This window comes from Perna viridis, chromosome 15 (assembly GCF_037379345.1).
Source record: "Perna viridis isolate PV_CMFRI_1.1 ecotype Kerala chromosome 15, ASM3737934v1, whole genome shotgun sequence".
In the NCBI taxonomy this organism is placed as follows: Eukaryota; Metazoa; Mollusca; class Bivalvia; order Mytilida; family Mytilidae; genus Perna; species Perna viridis.
This window is the reverse complement of record NC_142459.1, coordinates 11,998,834-12,014,172: the sequence shown is the minus strand read 5'-3', so window position 1 is coordinate 12,014,172 and position 15,339 is coordinate 11,998,834. Positions and strand designations below refer to the sequence as shown.

At 32.8% G+C, this 15,339-nt stretch overlaps 1 protein-coding gene across 2 annotated transcripts in view; it reads left to right on the top strand.

Moving 5' to 3' along the window:
- The window catches only part of LOC148596944 (uncharacterized), a 48,123-nt gene that overhangs the window by 7,937 nt on the left and 24,847 nt on the right, over nucleotides 1-15,339 (top strand). Inside the window, exon 2 of one of the 2 annotated variants that reach the window (XM_088564364.1) lies at nucleotides 10,823-11,837. The exons of the other annotated variant lie outside the window; for it this stretch is intronic. The gene's annotated coding sequence lies outside the window, so the exon portion shown is untranslated. The remainder of the gene's footprint in view (nucleotides 1-10,822; nucleotides 11,838-15,339) is intronic. 2 annotated transcript variants of the gene reach the window in all.

Here is a 15,339-nt window from a genome sequence, read left to right as displayed (position 1 = left end):
TGACAGCAGACGACACTGACTTCAAATTCAAGGTTAAAGAGTACAAATGGCAGAGTATAGTTATCCAATTGAAATTTTACCTTTGATATTAAAAGGCAATTGTCATTGGAACTTGATATCTTAAGATAATTACACACAAGTCTATTTTATCAAATGAAGGGTTTCAGAGTTTTGGACGGTTGACCCCTACAATTAGATGGTCATCTACTAAAAGAAAAATGTTACAGCTCTAAGTAGGAATCGGGTAAAGAAAGCAAATATTTCAGTGAAATTTTAATGCTTATTTTGGGTCTAAATTTCAGCCAAATTCCCAAAGTCAAAGAGAAAGTTGCTTGAAATTTCCCAAACTTCCACAGTGAAATTCCCAGTTGTGACTTAAATATTGTCTCAAGATTTGTATGTGATTGAAACAGATGTACAAAATCCTTTCTCCTTTCTTCTTTTTCAAATCTGTCACCATATGAACTTCAATACAATTGAAACTTCAACAGTCCTTATTTTGGGTTTTAGTCGGAAAGTACTGTTTAAGTAGCTGTCTTTGTAAGAATCAGGCAAAATCTGAAAAATGTGATACACCCCAAAAAAGGCTACATATTTTTATTTTTGTAATTAAGTTGTTTTATGGGTCTATATTATGAAATGTGTAATTATTCATTCAAATCTATCTGCTGTTAAGAGATAATCAACATTAAAAATCTAATAAATTCTGTTGTATTTGAGTGTCATTTACAGAGTTATCTTCCTACTTTTGAATTCTACAGTGCATTCTATACAATTTTTATCTCCTATAAGCACGGGTTATGTGAGAAACCAAATGTTAATTTCTGTTTACTAAAGCATTTTAAACAAAATATCAATAATAAAAATATGTAGGCTTTTCACCCATGTATCACTTTTTGCATGATTCTTAGCTGGAATGCTACTTAAATACTGTATTAAAATCTGTGTCGCAATTTTCAGGCTCCTTTTTCCCTTTTGTAAACAGTAAGAAAATTGTTGCCGGAGAAGTTACTGGAAATTTTTTTTTTTTTTTTTCAAATCAAATAATCTCAAACGAAATTTGATGATCCATAGTTTTCATTCAAAATAAAAGAATGACAAATGAGTAGCTTTTTAATATTTGTGAAAGAAATTCATTAACCAGTTTTTAAACCCCCACTTGCAAAGTGGATGGTATTTAGTCATGGGGTGTGCCCTTTCTTCCTTCTCTTACACAGAGAAATACCCATCTCTTATCTGTTACTCCTCCTTCATCACTGAATGGATTTTAATAAAACTTTCACAGAATCTTTATTACACATTCTCATTGTGCACCTCATATATTGTATGTTTGATTTTGTTCAGACTGATTTTTAGGTCTCACATTAGTAAAATGATTGACTTTTTCATTCCCTAATTTCTTATGCGTAACTGCTTCTACATCACTAAATGGAAATTGATAAAACTTTAACAGATCTGTTGTGCATCTCCTTTTTCAGATTTTGATCCAAAGTGCATGTTATCAAATGGGGGGTATAGTACAGTGATCATTGCTCACAGTTTTTTCTAGGTTAATAATGAAAATAGATGGTATAAAATTAGTAAAATTTTCTATTAACTCTTAGTCTTGAAGGCTTTATAATTTTAAAATCAAGTTCAATGACATACGTTTTTTTTAATTCTGAAGTATGTTAATGCAACTTCATCTTTTCAAAACATTTAATTGATTGATTGATTGTTGGGGTAGCAATATTTCAGCTATAATTCAGGCGATGAACGTGAAATGGATCATACAATGAACATGAATGATGATGAAATAAAACAGGGGATGGGACACATGAGGATAATAGACTTTACAAACTTTGATTGCCACTAGAAAAAGGTGATGGGTAGGGTTGGGCAATTTAGCCTCCTGTGGCAGAGCGCAAAGGTTCCTACTTCTATCCAATACCACAGCAGGGTTCTTTAACATGTGAGGAATGAGGCTTCTTTCCCAACACAGTGCACCACTATGGTTTGCGGTCAGGTTTTCCGTATTATAGCCTGACAACCCCAGTATGTAACACGCACCACCTGGGGCACACATCCCAGTCTTTGTGGGCAGAGTGCCTAGCCCCCAGCTGGGTTTCTGAGCACTATTTAGTCGCTTTTTACGACAAGCTTAGGGCTGCTACAGGCCTATTCTTTTGACACCCAGACCTGCATGGGGCTCAGAACGTTTGAAATATATTTATAGGGAAACCTGTCGAAACCAAACCCTGAATAATCCAACAACCTGTTTTAAGCAGATACTTCTTGAAATTCCTTTGTATCAATTTTAATGTATTTTAACCTGGATAAACCGTTCTACTTTCTAATATGAACAACTTTAAAGTCCAAAGGGAGTTGGTTTAGACAGGTTTCATTGTAAAAAAAAATTATTAGGTATGATCATTCTGAAGTTATTTATACTGCATCATCTTTGTGAAGACTTGTACTAAAATCTTTGATATGGCCTTCATTTATGTATCATTTAATCAAGCTCTATTTATGTTATGTAGTATCTAGATAGTTTGGTCAAGATATTTCTTTTCCATTTTAAAAAAAAATGCATGTTAAGCTTTCGTAGTTATTATCATGTTTACAATGAGCTTTCCTCAGATCTGGAAGTTAATGGTTTCAATTTTCCTGAGGCATTTAGTACAATCATCTCAATTTTCACTGATTTCCCATATACTTTACATGGTAAATTAGTTTCTAAGCTTTGAATGTAAACATTTTTACATAATGAAACAGCACTCAGTCACGAATTCATAGGGGGTTGAACTAGTTTTCACCCCTAGAAGTTGAGTTCGCAAAAATATTGATTTTTCACAAATTTTCTACCCCAAAATTTTCCTGCATCACTTCTCTTGGCCTTTACACCCTTTAGAACATAGGGGTCAGACAGTAGTTTCTTCGCATATATCTTTAAATCTGATAGGTTTAGCCAAATTTTGAGGTGGGTAAAACTGTTCAGCATGTTGAGATCTACACGTGGTCAAAATCCATTAACCCATGTTGGAGTTATGGCCTTTTTTGACATTTTATTGCTATTTTTAATGTTATTTCTTTCAAAAATCTTCTCCCCTGACACTACTTGACCAGTTCAAAGCAAACTTAGTGTGAATGTTTTTTTGGGTATCCTGCATAGAACTGATGTGGAGATTTCAATCCGTTGAAAAACATTACTGAAAATAGTACATAGGGGTCAAACAGTAGTTTTTTGCATATATCTCCAAAACCCTAAGGGTAAGCCAAATTGTGGGTTATTGCCCTTTTTTGACATGTTTTTTTTTGTGCTATTTTTAACATTATTTCTGTCAAAAATCTTCTCTTCTTACACTACATGACAAATTGGAACCAGATTTGGTCTGAATGTTCTTGTTTATAAAGGCTAAGCATGCTGCTCTTTTGTAACCTGTGTAAATGAGTACCTGCCTCAACTAAAAAAAAATGTCTCAGTCAAAAGAGGTTTGGTTAATTTCGGTTTAATTGTAATGTCGTTTTCTGTTACGCAGTATTGCCTGATTCTAAGTCATTTAGTGGTTGACATAGGAATTTGTCAAAGGTCAGGTTCACCATCCATGCCTTTGTACAGTATCAAAATACAGGAAGTATATACATGTTGTGAAATGAGATATTTTTGTATTGCTACAAACCTTTACAGAATTACCAAAGAAAAAAAAAGGAATAAGCAGTGCTATGGGTTGTTTGTATTACAACCAATTTAAATTAAAGATGTTAGACTCAGATAAGTGTTTTCATTTTTAAAGTTAAAGGTATCATTCAGAAATTATTTTTTTTAATTAGATGACAGTTAGGAAGATGGGATCAGGTTTCTTTCAATAGATATGAATTTTGTTTGTTTCTATTCAAAACTTCCTTTGATTAATTCTCAGGAGGGACAAAGTTTATTTTTTACCAATTTTTCCCTTTATTTCTATGTTGTCTTTTTTTTTTTTTAACAAAATTCAAATTGAACTTCAATTACATCTTATAGAGATATTAATTATCCAAATAATATTGTTAATTATATCTTTCTCTTTTAATGATATACTGTGAAAGAACTATTTTCGTGGGTACAAATTTTTGTGGTTTTTGTGGGTAGACAAAACCACGAAATTTGGTTCCCAACGAAAAGGAAATTTCCTTTGATGTGTATACTGAAAACCTCAAAAGCATGAATTCAAGAATCCATGATGTCCTGTTTCTTCCCTGATCCAGGAAAATTGGTAGCTACGAATTAGAAGTACTTGCACAGACATATACATTCAAATTTAGATGTAAATGTAAGACCAAGAGAAAGAGAAATCAAGGGAACCAAGGTTATAGCGGAAATCAAAAGAATGTAATCCAGGGACAAAGTCCAGACATGGAAAACAGATATACACAACAAAGAACACAAAGCAACTAAAATCATACATACAAAGTAACAAAAGTAAATGGGTAAGTCGGACTCCACTAAAAACTGGGAGCATGGACCAGGTGAACCGGTAGGGTAAGCGTTCTCTGCTTTCGTAAAAACACCCGCCGAGTTGCTCATAAAAAGTCAAGTCCAGGGTAGAGGAAATATAACTGTTGACTGAATGATCACTGACAGATTGATAACCGATGACCGATAGCTGTTTTGTTATGTAAAATGATAGATGATTGTTTCATGTAAATTTCAGAATAACCATTGGAATTTCAAATATAAAACTTATCATAGATTTAAAATATTAAATCCACATATTGTATTTTGTTAATAATAAAAGAAATGTAAAATAAAAGAAATTAATTCATGTTTAGATCTATTGCGTTTAGTAAATATGTGTACAAATTGCCAAAGAAACAACAGAATACAGAACATATATTTACCGCTCAGTGATCATGTTATGTGATCACCAGTTTAACAGATCAATTTGACAGATTGATGACTGATCAGAAACTGATCAGTGATTGATGGCCGATCACAATTATATTTGCACAAATTGGTTCAATGATTGTTCAATGGCATTTCTATAAAAAAAAAAAAAAAAAAAGCAATAAGATGCCCTAGGGTAGGCAGAAAAAATAGGATAGGTTGGGTAACCTGAAAATGACTAGTATTTTTTTCTGGCCTAATATGCTTTGTATAGGTAGTGCTTTGGAATATTTCAAACATTGTACATGTAGTAAAGTTGAAATAGTTACTAGTACATGTATGCCACCTCAGCACAAGAAAACTATTATTGTAAACAATGATTGCCTTTCCAAACTGCTCTTGGTTTATATTTAGATTTGGCATGCTATAAAACCTGGTATAACCCAATATTCATTTTTGAAATGCTTGTACCTAGTCATGACCATTCAGGTGGTTTCCAACTCTCCATTTTTTTACCTTGATATTGCCATAAGAGCTATTCCTTTGCCTACCGCTTAATTTTATTAGTGTGGGATTTTTTTTAATACCCTTCATGATATACAAATACTTTAATGCAAGAAAACCTTGTTTCTGATTTCCTTTTTAATGATAATTATTGTGACTTCAGGACCTGATCCAGATACTTTGAAAAAGGAGGGGGTGCCAGGTGAGATTTATTAACCTAGCAAGACTTTTAGGCAGAGCAACTTTAAATCTTTGAATAAGTAAAATATCATTTCAAGGGAATTTTTTTTTCAGTTTTTCAGAGTTTTACTGTATTTTAGATACATTCTTTATCTTTCTTTGAATTAAGTGGATCAACTAGAGTTTTTAAGAAAACAGTCAAGCAGACAGATTGCTTAAGATTAATTGCCAGAATCATAATTTGCCTTTTAAAGTTTGCCATAATTTTCGAGATTGACAATTTGATTTTAAGGAGGTGCCTTGGAAGATTTACAATTTTGAATTATAAAGTAGCAGTCTATAAAAAGCACACAGGAGGTGGTTCATGCATGTTAGAATCCAATAAAGTTCACTTTTATTTCTTGTTTAGAAATAACTGTGGACCATGTAACCAGTCTTAGTTTTTTATTTGGTTGTTGCACTTTTTGAGATAAAATGAAATTAGCTTTTTGAAAGAGTTATCCTTCTTGATTCGGTTGATTTTAGTGGGAGGTTAAAGTGTAGTTTTCTCAAAGTACAGATCTATATACAGAAAGGATTTTCACATAAAAATATAGCATATGTAGACCAAAAGAGCACCATTTGTTCCTTAAGTTTTTCTACACCGTGAAACATCTTGCTATAGGCAGTATCTAAATTTTATATGAACTGGTTTTGATCTTGAAGATGAAAAAAAATATTTTTTGTGCTCCTGTCTATTGTCTTCTGTAATATTTTCTTGTGCTCCTGTCTATTGTCTTCTAAATTATTTTTTGTGTTCCTGTCTATTGTCTTCTAAAATATTTTTTGTGTTCCTGTCTATTGTCTTCTAAAATATTTTTTATTCTCCTGTCTGTTGTCTTCTATAATATTTTCTTGTGCTCCTGTCTATTGTCTATTTTTTTGTAATTGTTTCCTAGATGCCACATTCCTCACATGTTGTGGTATTCGATAGCAATAGGAACCTTTGTGCTCCACCACAGGAGGCTATATTGCCCAACTCTACCCTTCCCTCCCTTTTATCTTGTGGCTATAAAAATTTATCTACCCTGTTATCCTTGTGTCCCATTCCTTTTTTTCATTTCATCATTTCATGTTCATTTTATCACCACTTTCATTTTCATCGCCTGAAAATAGCTGAAATATTGCTGCTCGGGCATTAAACCCCAACAGTCAATCAATGTAATTTCTTCCTCCCTTTTTGCCTCATAATCTCCACATTTTATAGTAATACCAGCTAAAATAACCTGCTATACACAGTATATCATCTGTAAAATTATGTGTTAAATTTATGTCAAATCTTACACAAGAAAACTATAAATAACATTGTTTACAGGCCATTAAGACACCTGTTGTGTTGAATCATTAAACTTCTGATCTATTTTGCTTTAAATAGGCCACAATGATTTAATTTTGTGGTTTAAAGATTAAATTAGATTATATCATTTGAATTTACTGTAAATTGGTAAATTTTCATTTGAAGTTTTTTTAATGAAATTTTGCCGATCAATCTATTTTTACATTTTGAAATTCACCTTCCTTTCTCAAACTGTATTTTTTATAATGTTCAATGAAGAAGATATTTGCATGTTTTTATTTCATACAGTGGATTCCACTGAATCGCATACCTGTTAATTGCCATCTTATCCAATTTCCATGTTAAACATAGCTCTTATTAGCATAACAGTTGACCAAATATTCGAAAATACCTCATAATTGCATAAATATTTTGTTTTCAATTTTTACTAAAAATTGTACTTAAATAGGTAAAATAACAATACATTGTTAGTAAATGAAGTTTTTTTAAGAGGATTGCTTTTTCAACAATATTTAATATAAACCTTGTCCTGCGACGTGTCCGCTTGTCAATCTGTTTTTTCTAATTATGTCACAACTATCTCAATTCCCAAAGGATGAAATTGACTTCAAATTTGATATGCAGTTTTTCATAGATGGGGCATATGTTGTAAGCTGTTTAATTGGTTGGACTTCTCCATTTTAAGAGAAAACTTTCATCACAATTTCCCTGGCTGCTACCGGATGCTTTGATTTTAATTGTGATTTTGATTGCTGTCGAATATCAACTTCCTGTTTTACATCAATCTCATGTAAGCATCAAAGTAACTTGGACTGTTTCCATTCTGTTTCAACTTTCATGAAAGCTTGATAGGCTTTGGTGAAATTGCTATTATACAAGCATATCACTGATTTCAAGAGTTATGTCCCTTATCCTAAGTCTACTTCCTTAATGCAGTATAATGTTTGTGTTAGATGTAACAACTGTACCAAGTTCTTTGATTGGCCATTCATGTGGTGACATATTGACACACACACACACACACACACACACACACACATATATATAATTTAATTTCAGAAGTAACACTAATTTTTGAGTGACGATCAATATATGTTTTTAAAATACCTATCTGTATTGATAAAGTGACAACCCCCACCCCCAAAAAAATAATCCTAAAAAACTCCCTGTTAACCCCTAAACTCAAATGTGTGGATCACCATAATATAGCTGAAATATTGCTGCTTGGACATTAAACCCCAACAACCAATCAATCAATCAAACATGTAGATATGAATGAGATCAGATGTTTACAATTATAAACTAATGTATCCAGGTAAATTTGCACATGTCCCAATTTAGTCATGTGCACTCATACATGTACTGGTATTTAATTTTTTGTCATGTAAATGGGGCTGAAGTATGTATATTTGTTATGAATTAATATGATAATGTTATTTTCTTTCATTCTGACTTGGCCTCTCAATCATACTGATTATGAAACCATGAAATATTTCTTTTAATTTTAAATACATGTAAATTTTCAACTTGTAAAATGGACAATGGTTTTGAATTACCGTTTTCATTTTACACTGTTAGCATTGTTATGTAAATAAAGGATGTCAGATTAGTTTTTGTTGCACAGTGAAATAAGGGTACGCTTTGTGCTAGTGCAGTTTACCATGATGGGTATTAAAATAAATTTGTTGGGTGCTTTTTTAAGTACATGTACTTGCAACTCTATGTACAGGTAGTAAAAGATAAATACACATTAAATATACTCCTATTCCAAATTAATTTGATATTTGAACAAAAAAATATTCCCATTCAGGAGTTCATATTAGTGGTGGTCAAAGGTCAGGGACCTTTAATTTTTACTTACATCATGTAGGTCCTGAACCTTCAACTTTTTTCATTGAGGACTTTTGATTCACAAACTATGTTGACTTAGTACCATCTACATGCCCAATTCTTTGATGGACCTGTACTGAGTGGTCGAGAAAGAATTTATTTCAAATGGGCTGTTTTCAGCATTTATTACAAGTATTGAGGAGTTAATTGGCCACTTATTACATTCTGTGTAAAATCCTGTAACTTCAATGGGTCATTTTCAGTTTCAATGAGAATATGGCCCAGGGCTCCTGCCTAATCCCTATCACTACCTGTACTTAAGGAGGTAGACCTTGGGTAAGGTACATAACTCCTGAAACCAGTGATATGTTTATATCATATTTAATTTCACCAAAGCCTTTCAAGCTTTCAATTGAGACAGAATAAAAGCAGTCCAGGTTACTTTGAAATCGTAAAATTTAGGATTTTATGGAACATTTTCATGAATATGGTCAAAAAGGTGGAAAGTCCTATTGTAAAGTATAGCAAGCATAAACAGGTTATTGTCATCTTTGGTGATTATTAACTTTCATAGATCATTCACACATTTTTTGGTGTTCCATTGGAAATTCTCAATTTTTGACATAACATGTAGGGGGGGGGGGGCAAATAGTTTATTTCTTGTTTAGATTGTAATTTTTTTTTGGCTGCTTAAGTGTCAGTCTCTGTAGGAATCTGGCAGTGGGTTAGACATGGTATGAAAATATACCTTTTTGAAGGAAAAGACAAGATTTCCCATATTTCTTTGGTAAATTGATGTATAACTTTATTGAAATGCACTGAAAATGAATATTTTACGGGCAGATAACTCCGTCAAAAACCTCATTTTTATATGCCTGTCAAAATTTTGACGGGATGTATAATGGTAAACAAATGTCCGGCATCCATTTGTCTGCCTGTCCTTCTGTCAGTCCATCATAAACATATCACACCTTAACATGAGAACAACTTATCCTTTCTTGAAACTTAATATAGTTGTTTCTTATGATGGTCAAACAGTCTGTGTACTTTTTGCAAAATTACGGCGAGGGGTCTTGGGTGGGGGGGTCGCTCAAGGCCTCCAGTGAGTCATTGCATAAAACCTTTACTTCATCTTTAAAATGTGTGTTTTTATTTTTGTTACTTTTTCCGAAAGTACGCAACTGCGTATTTGCCTATAGGCAGCTACGCCCCTGTCCAAGAACAAGATAATACTGTCAAAGTACTTTAAGCCGCGGATACCTAATTTTCACGGATCTGGGAAGAAACACAATTTTGTGGATTCTTGAATTTGTGGTTTGAATGTTTTCAGTATTAGCATCAATGGGAATCTCTTATTCATTGGGAACCAAGTTTCGTGGTTATGTCTACCCACTAAAACCATGAACATTGGTACCCCATTAAGCTATAGTACTTTCACAGTGAAGTCAGAATTATTTTGGACTTCTAAGAAAATGACTAAAAAAATAATTTGTGAAGCTAACCTCTACTACACTGGCAAATATTTTTCACTTGAAATTCATGTTAATCGAACTTCATATGAAATGAACATGATTTTCACATGAAATTCACTTAAAAACAAATTGCATGTGAACAATTCACTTGAATTTCATGTGAAGGCTCGATTTCACTCGAAATTCAAGTGAATTCTTCTCACAAAGTTTATTTGCTCAATTCGGTTGAAAATTATGTGAAATTTGTGTGAAAATCATGTGAAATAATTTTGCCTGTGTAAGGGGGCTAGTCATTTATGAGCATTGCAAAGGGGTAAGATTAGTCGAATAACAAAAAGCAAGGACAACTGATCAACCCCCTTAGTCATGATGGCTTGACTAACCCCCCTTAGTAGGCATAAATTTTAAATATTTTTTTTACTTTTTTCTTGAACCCAAAATAATTCCAAATTCAAATAAAACCTTGTTCATGGTAAAATTTTAACATGCTAAAGGTCAATTTGGTTGATCTTCCATGAAATAAAATATCTCTATGCTGGTAGGGAATCTATTTCTATCATCTTATTTTAGCTTCATGATTTATACCAGAATGATTATGTAACAAAATTTCATTGATGAATTTTAAGATATTAAAACAGAAATAATATTCTTTTTCAGATTAGACAGCAAGTTCAGGGTGGTAACATAAAAATATCGAGTAATGCACTGAACCCATGCAATCAGTAGGATCTTCGAAAATTTTACAGTGTTCTGTATGTGATATAGAGATGGATAAAATAACAAGTGCTTTTGAATAGGTTTTAGACCTTTAGGCAAAACGAAATATCATTTTAGATTTTCAAGAAGTTTTAAAGTGAAAGAAGTCATTGTGATGAAATGGAGCTTGGTTATATGTTCAGTGATATAGTATGAAATTATTGGAAATACATTGTTAGTTTTGGATATTTAAGACCTTTTTACAGGGAACAATATTCATGAAATAAAATGAAACTGGATAATAATAAAGGTGTTATCTATTGAAGTCATACCTTTGGGAATATATGGTATCATTTTATAGCCTAGAAAAGTTTTTGAGATCAGAAATTTCATTTATTGAATTAAAGATGAATTAAATACCATTGAAGACTTGGGCTTATGTGAAGTAGGGAGATTCATCCTTGATCAGTGAGAAAAAAGGAATTTTTATGAGACCTATCGATGCATTTGGCTAGAACTATTGAGGGTCATCTTTTTACCTTGACCACTCATTTAAACCCAGATAATATGGACGGAGTATTGATAATTAGACTTATAACATTTATCAGTATAATTAATGGAACTTAATATTTTCTGATGAATTGTTGCGGAAGGAAGAACAGATCATTTCCAGTTACCTTGACAAAACTGAGAGATCAGGTGTTTTATTTTGCACGCTAACCTGATCTTGTATTAAAGATAGATTCAATGATGAGCTGAACAGAGACATGGATTTCAGAATGGACTAGATTTGATTTTTGCACTCATCCAGTTAAAGCTTAAATTTTATGAGTTGTAGTCATATTTGTTCAGTACTTAATGGTGAAATGCAACTTAGTTAAATTTTAACTCATCATTGTTGTTAAGAAGATCTGTGTGTACTTACAGATAAAAGAAAATTTCACAGTTAAATATCTCGATAAGCGAATCATCAAAGGTAGGTTTAATGTTAGGGAGATGTCACTTTTTTTTTTAATCACACATGGCCAAAGGTCGTGTGAGCTATTGCCATTACTAGGCGTCAGCTATTGTCTGTTGTTGTTAATTATTCTTTGAAGAACCTTTTCTGTTGATTAATATTAGATGTGGCCACCAGCATCCTCAGGTTTTGTACTTTGAAAATTATGTCAATTATATAGATCAAGTGAAAAACATGACTGTTGGTGCTATTTTTAGACCATAAGGGTCAAATCACCAATTTCTACATATATAGGTATCCGAAAGACTATAAGAGATACTGAAAAATAAATGTGACTGTTTTTCATAAGCTTTAGAGCTCTCCAATAGTCTCAAAGCCAGAGTTGTAGAATGACATTTTGTTGGAGTTGTTGCCCTTGAACGATGAAATGAAAAATGACCTTTTCTGCAGTTTTTTGAAATGTCTTGAAAACCATAATTGAAAGATGTGCTTGCTATCAGCGATTTCGTTATTTTTTTGTGGGTGGAGTGGGGAAAGGGGTAAAAATTAAGTGAAACTGTTTAAGAATATAAACATTTTGAGGGAAATAATATTGGAAATATACACCAAAATTCTGAAGGTGCACAGGGGAGGGGGTAGAGTGTGTCATTGCCTTAATTTGTCCTTAGTTACTGCAGTCTGTATGCCAGTTATAATTCAACCTAAATTGGACCCCTTTTCACACTTAAAGATAGATACCTATATTTTATATAGCAAGGTAACAAATTATTTAAATTGATGTAAAGGGGCTGTATCAGGTCAGTATAGGTTTTCAGATTATTCAGTCTCTGGTTTAGACAGGTTTTCAGATTGTTGAGTCTCTGGTTTAGACAGGTTTTCATATTATTCTGTCTCTGGTTTAGACAGGTTTTCAGATTATTGAGTCTCTGGTTTAGACAGGTTTTCAGATTATTGAGTCTCTGCTTTAAACAGGTTCCCCGTGCAGGTCTGGGTGTTAAAAGAATAGGCCTGCAGCAGTGCTAAGCTTGTCGTAAAAGGTGACCAAATAGTGCCTCTACCTATTTCCAGTGGCAATCAAAATTTGTCGACCCCATTGTCCTTGTGTCCCATCCCTTTTTCATTTCATCATCATTTCATGTTCATTTTATCATCAATTTCATGTTCATCGCCTGAATATAGCTGAAATATTGCTGCTCGGGTGTTAAACCCCAACAAACAAACAAACAAACTTAATCAGGTTTTCAGATAATTGAGTCTCTGGTTTAGACAGGTTTTTAGATTATTGAGTCTCTGGTTTAGACAGGTTTTCGGATAATTGAGTCTCTGGTTTTGACATGTTTTCAGATTGTTGAGTCTGGTTTTAGAAAGGTTTTCAGATTATTGAGTATTTGGAGAAGACATGTTTTCAGATTATTGAATCTCTGGTGTAGACAGGTTTTCAGATTATTCTGTCTCTGGTTTAGACAGGTTTTCAGATTATTGAGTCTCTTGTTTAGACAGATTTTTAGGTTATTCAGTGGTTGGTATAAACAGTTTTGACTGTAGATGAATTTACTGCTTTGAAAGTGTAATTTATGTAACTTTTCCTACAGGACTGATTCTATATAGAGATATGTCCGCCCTCAAATTACCCCACAATATAAAATTGAAGAAAAAAGAGAAATATTCTACTGAACAAATATTTGAGTCTGTGAACAACCATTTCCAATTGAACTTTAATAATAGTTCAAGAGTTGTTGTTGAACATGTAATGAACTTTTCCCAGTCAGCTGTTTACTTTTCATATAAAAAGGCTACTCACAACTGACAATGACAAATTGATATAGCTCACAATGGTTAATTAAAGGGATAGTGTCACTATTCAATATGGAGTGTACAGAGGAGAATGTCCTTTTGTTAAGTGGGATGGGAGAGTTCTAATATGGTCCATTAACTTGATGATTAGGGATTTTTTTTCATCACCAAGTTTAAATTCAACAACCACTGCCCTAGATGGAGGAACCATTTTAGGCATTTGGTTACCTTAACAGTCTGGCGAAAACTGTCAATTTTTCATAACTCATTTGCAGAGGGCTCTACAAAAAAGGGCAATTTTTTTTCACATGAAGTTTAATTTCCTAATTTCTGCAATGTTGTAATTATGATGTGATGTAACTTAAGGCTTTGCCTATGAGTGACCAAGCAATTTTTTCTTAATTTCATTAAAACATCAACTATGTTTAACTTTAGCACATTCTTCCTGCCATATGGTAGGAATCAAGTTTTGAAAAAAAATTCAACAATAACTTCCTGTTTACAGAGAACATTGTTTGTTTTCCTTATATTTTGATTGAAAGCGGGGGTATCAGTTAAGTGAGCCTTTGCTCACTGACTTGTAGTTTTACTTCATTGATAATACACTGCTATGTTGTAATATCACTGAGGAATGTACAAAACCCATTAGGTGCGTCTGTGATGAAACTTCAAACAATCACCTCTTAACTGCATATGTCATTTCGGAAATAAGTCTCTTCAACAATTTTTAGCCATTCATGTTTCAGAACATCTATGCATACACACAGTTGACCACAGTCAACCAAAATTTTAATTTCTCCACTCTTGTCATATCATCTACTGTGATTCCATTGAAGTAAAAACAGGAATGAAATTGCTCCATTTTGTTATTTTTTAAATTTTCTGCCCATAACTGAGAAGTGTTATTTAACTGCTAGAACCATTACAATATACTTTGGTGTAAGGTCAGGAGTACAATTTTTTAAAATGGTGACTCCACCGCGGAGATTGGAAACAATGTGACACCACTCATATCTCCTCTGTGGAGAATGGAGAAATTAAAATTAGTGTTGACAGTAGTCAATAGGATGTTGCTAACTCTCTGCTCCTATAATGTAATTGATAAATTTGTGACTTTTTGACATCATTGTTACAGATTTTACAAATTTTACTTGAATTATTAATGCACCCTGACCAAGGATTTTTGCCTGGACCAAAGGTCATCTATTTCATCCATTATTAAGAGTTACTACACTACTATCAACTTAAATTTTAATTTCGCCACTCTTCACAGTGGAGTCACTCATGTCCTCCACTGTGACTCCAACAAAGTAAAACCCAGGATAAAATTGCCAAATTTCAATAGTTTTCAATATTTTTTTCTACCCTTTACAGAAATGTTATTAAACTACTAGAACCATAAAATATATCTTGGCATAAAGACAGGAGAAGTTAATTACAGACAATTTTTTGAAATGGTGACTCCACTGTGGAGAGTGGAGAGACTGTGATGCCACTCAAAATATCTCCACTGTGGAGAGTTGAGAAATTAAAATTTGTGTTGACAGTAGTGTACTTATTGAAATGACTTCAAAGATGGTATTTTAATATATCGTCATAGTAATGAAAATGTCCCACAACAAAGTTATTGCTGAAAATTGTCAGCAAACAATTATTACTGGTATTTGGAAAATAAATGTGCTTTCAAAGGAAGATAATCTTATTTTACTTGGGGAAAAAATTAAAG